Consider the following 5,412-nt stretch of genomic DNA (forward strand, 5'->3'; position numbering starts at 1 on the left):
TATATCAAACTATAGCTATTGCATTAAAGAAGAAAAGAAACTAATAGAAGTCGAAGACGCGGAATGATAGTGAATAAGAGAGAAAGATTCTCTGATTTTCTTGTTTCTATCTACTAGACGCCGTAGAGAATTGAGAATTTTCATGTCTTTCAATTCTCGTACTCGTAATTGGAAAGTTATGAAGGAGACCCATCATTTTGCAATGAAAACAACATATAAAACTCTGGACAATTTCGAAATCAGGCCAAGCGTCTTAATACATATGCAAAAAAATTCATTATTGGCCCAACCATTGATTAGAAGATTTAGCTTGTATGAATCGCTATTGGTTTGATACGAATAATGACAATCGTTTCAGTATGTTAAGGATACAGATGTATCCACAATTCATTTAGAGTTACTTAATAGTCTATTTCTTATACCATATCTCTATCCGTGAAATTCTCGAGCCAAAAGATGGATGCATATGCTGTGTTTCATTTTGCTAAATGATATCAAATTAAATGGTGTATCAATTCCATAAATTGCATTATAGCAATAAATAAATCAGCAAAATTCTTTCTAATATTTTAGATAGAAGAAACATTTCTTCTATCTAAAATATTAGAAAGAATGTACCCTTCTATCCAAATCCAATTTGCATCGATAAAATAAATCCAAATTCCAGTAGTAGATGAATAATTGCAAATTTGTGTGTGTACGAGATTAGAATAACTTCAAAATAACTGACATAATTTTGTATTTTCCTGATCAGAAAATACATGAAAAAGAAAGGAGGTAGAAAAATTTTTGGATTTATGGTTAAAGAGAAAAAGAAGAAAACAGGGGTTCTGTTGAATTTTCAAGTATTCAGTTTCACCAATAAGATACGGAGACTTGCTTCACATTTGGAATTACACAAAAAAGATTTTTCATCGGAAAGAGGTCTACGAAGACTTTTGGGAAAACGTCGACGTTTGCTGGCTTATTTGGCAAAGAAAAATAGAGTACGTTATAAGAAATTAATCGGTCAGTTGAATATTCGGGAGCAGTAATTTAATCGTTCAAATTTTTTTCTTGTTTTATTATTTTTTTAGTAGTCTTATAGTAGTCTTAGATTTTTCATTTTGATGAGCCTCGCTTTGAGGAATTCATGGAATAATCCATTTTCATGGAATAATGAATTAAGGAAGAAAGGATATGAGTCTACCGCTTACAAGAAAAGATCTCATGATAGTCAATATGGGCCCTCAACACCCATCAATGCATGGTGTTCTTCGACTGATCGTTACTCTCGATGGTGAGGATGTTATTGATTGTGAACCCATATTAGGGTATTTACACAGAGGAATGGAAAAATCGCGGAAAACCGAACTATTATACAATACTTACCTTATGTAACAAGGTGGGATTATTTAGCTACTATGTTTACAGAAGCAATAACAGTAAATGCACCAGAATTCTTGGAGAATATTCAAATACCACAAAGAGCCAGCTATATTAGGGTAATTATGTTAGAATTAAGCCGGATAGCTTCTCACTTGCTATGGCTTGGACCTTTTATGGCGGATCTCGGCGCACAGACTCCTTTTTTCTATATTTTTAGAGAGAGAGAATTAATATATGATCTATTTGAAGCTGCTACAGGTATGCGAATGATGCACAATTACTTCGCATCGGAGGAGTAGCCGCCGATCTACCTTATGGATGGATCGATTAAATGTTTAGATTTCTGTGATTATTTTTTACGCGAGTGTTGAATATCAACAACTTATTACACAGAATCCAATTTTTTTAGAGCGAGTTGAAGGACGAGTTGAAGGAGTAGGTTTTATTAGCGGAGAAGAAGCAGTAAATTGGGGCTTATCGGGACCGATGTTACGAGCTTCTGGAATACAATGGGATCTTCGTAAAGTAGATCCTTATGAGTCTTACAACCAATTTGATTGGAAAGTCCAATGGCAAAAAGAAGGGGATTCGTTAGCTCGCTATTTAGTACGAATTGGTGAAATGAGGGAATCCATCAAAATAATTCAACAAGCTGTAGAAAAAATTCCTGGAGGACCTTATGAAAATTTAGAAGTCCGACGCTTTAAGAAAGAAAATAATTCTGAATGGAATGATTTTGAGTATAAATTTCTTGGTAAAAAACCTTCGCCCAATTTTGAATTGTCAAGACAAGAGCTTTATGTAAGAGTAGAAGCCCCAAAAGGTGAATTAGGGATTTATCTAGTAGGAGATGATAGCCTTTTCCCCTGGAGATGGAAAATCCGTCCACCCGGGTTTATTAATTTGCAAATTCTTCCTCAGCTAGTTAAAAAAATGAAATTGGCTGATATCATGACGATATTAGGTAGTATAGATATCATTATGGGGGAAGTTGATCGTTGAAATGATAATAGATAGGGTAGAGGTAGAAACTATCAATTCTTTTTCGAAATTGGAATTATTAAAAGAAGTCTATGGACTGATATCGATTCTACCCATTTTGACCCTCCTTTTGGGAATAACAATAGAGGTACTGTAATTGTGTGGTTAGAAAGAGAAATATCTGCGTCGATACAACAACGTATTGGTCCTGAATATGCTGGCCCCCTGGGCCTGCTTCAAGCTATAGCAGATGGGACTAAGCTACTTTTTAAAGAAGATATTCTGCCATCCCGAGGAGATATTTCTTTATTTAGCATTGGACCCTCTATAGCAGTCATATCAGTTTTATTAAGTTTTTTAGTTATCCCTTTGGGATATCATTTTGTTTTAGCCGATCTTAGTATTGGTGTTTTTTTATGGATTGCCATTTCAAGTATAGCTCCTATTGGTCTTCTTATGGCAGGATATAGCTCAAATAATAAATATTCTTTTTCAGGCGGTCTACGAGCTGCTGCTCAATCCATTAGTTATGAAATACCATTAACTTTTTGTGTGCTAGCAATATCTCTACGTGTGATTCGTTAAAATAGATCTTTTTCCTATAAAATCCATTAACTATTTATATTCCTTTTCTTATTTAGTATTTGGGTTGGTAAGTTAAACTAGATAGCTATATGAGTGAAACAAAACAGCTTATAAATTTGTAGTAAAAAGAAAAAATCTCATTTCCTACGTACAAGAAAAAAGTGGAAGTAAACATAAGCAGTGTAAACTCTTTATCCCAAGGTTGATATTTTTTAATTAGTCATCATATCTTGAAGCGGCCAAGAATAAAGGATTCACGATATGGAATTCCATTACTAGAATACTCCTAGTTATTACTATAACTTAATAATCCATAAGAAGAATCCACCAAAAGTTAGTGAAGGGTTAGGAACACTAAAGTACATAAAGGATTAGTAATGGAAAATCTAAAACATTAGAGATTTTTGCCCATAAAAGGAATCATAATAAGGACTTGCAATTTGTAGAAATTATCAAGTAGTACTTTCTTCGGATTCCGATCCAGAGTATGTTCCCATTCACTTGTTAAGGAAATGGCTATCAAGAACGAATTAACCCTTTATCCATTTTTTCTTTTTAAATACCCCCTCCCTGGGGAAAGAAGAATAGTAAAAAAGATATGGAGTGCACTAGAAAAAATTTTCATTATTTCCTTCCTCTATCCATATTCATGCAGAATTGCTCATGAACTAATACCCAACTCTTTCCATTTATTAATTGAATTCCTATAACAAGTAACAAGTGTTTTATTCCAAGATTAAGTTATTACTGAACAAAGAAAAATTTTCATTATATTATAAAGGATGAGATCAATTCGGAAGCGCTTTTTCTTATTCTAGCAGACGGAATTCCTTTGGTCTAATTTAGGACTTTCAAATCTATTTTATTTTATCTAATTCTATCTACGCCCCCGGGGCTAGGAACAAAACAGTCCTTTCCTTTTTCTGATCATAGAGAAGCCGTATGAAGCTAAGGTTTCATGTACGGTTTTGAAATAGCGGTGGGAACTGTGATGTTATCACCGACTATGATTATCTAACAGTTCAAGTACAGTTGATATAGTTGAAGCACAGTCAAAATACGGTTTTTTTGGATGGAATATTTGGCGTCAGCCTATAGGTTTTCTGGTTTTTTTAATTTCTTCTTTGGCAGAATGTGAAAGATTACCCTTTGATTTACCAGAAGCGGAGGAGAAGAATTAGTAGCAGGTTACCAAACTGAATATTCCGGTATCAAATATGGTTTATTTTATCTTGTTTCTTACCTAAATTTATTAGTTTCTTCTTTATTTGTAACAGTTCTCTACTTGGGCGGGTGGAATTTATCTATTCCCTATATATCCTTTTTTGATTTTTTCCAAATGAATAAAGCAGTTGGAATTTTGGAAATGACAATGGGTATATTTATTACATTAACTAAAGCTTATTTATTTCTCTTCATTTCTATCACAATAAGATGGACTTTACCGAGGATGAGAATGGATCAGTTATTAAATCTTGGATGGAAATTTCTTTTACCTATTTCCCTGGGCAATCTCTTATTAAACAACCTCTTCTCAACTTGTTTCACTATAAATAAGATAATACAATAATAGTAAGAATATTTTCAACACAAAAGCTCTCTCAAACAAGAGAAAGAAACATATCTTTTTCATAGATATTTAGAATGAATATGTTCCCTATGGTAACTGGGTTCATGAGTTATGGTCAACAAACAATACGTGCTACAAGGTACATAGGTCAAAGTTTCATAACTACCTTATCCCACACAAATCGTTTACCTATAACGATTCACTACCCTTATGAAAAATCAATTACACCAGAGCGTTTCCGAGGGCGAATCCACTTTGAATTTGATAAATGTATTGCTTGTGAAGTATGTGTTCGCGTATGTCCGATAGATTTACCCGTTGTGGATTGGAGATTTGAAAAGGATATTAAAAGAAAACAATTGCTTAATTATAGTATTGATTTCGGAGTTTGTATATTTTGTGGCAATTGTGTTGAGTACTGTCCAACAAGCTGTTTATCAATGACTGAAGAATATGAACTTTCTACCTATGATCGTCATGAATTGAATTACAATCAAATTGCTTTAAGTCGGTTACCAATCTCCATAATGGGAGATTACACAATTCAAACAATTAGGAATTCGTCTGAAAGTAAAATAAACAAAGAAAAATCTTCGAATTCAAGAACGATTACTGATTACTAAACTTTGATTTTGTCTTTCTGTTATAAAAATCTAATAATTCTTTTATTAAACTTTAAAATTAAACTATAAAGAAACACGAAAAACTACTGCTTATTGAAATTATTTCTTATTTTAAATCAGACTAGATTTTCGTGATATAATATAATTTATAACTATAAGTTTATACACAAAAAAATACCCTAATCCTTTTTCCTTCCTTGAATCCTTTAGTTTTAGTCAGTTCATGAAAAATTTTATACTATTAATTTCTTTTTATCCATAATGGATTTACCTGGACCAATACAT

Source organism: Triticum urartu, unplaced genomic scaffold, assembly GCF_056163025.1.
Source record: "Triticum urartu cultivar PI428250 unplaced genomic scaffold, HENAU_Tu73 scaffold72, whole genome shotgun sequence".
Taxonomy (NCBI): Eukaryota; Viridiplantae; Streptophyta; class Magnoliopsida; order Poales; family Poaceae; genus Triticum; species Triticum urartu.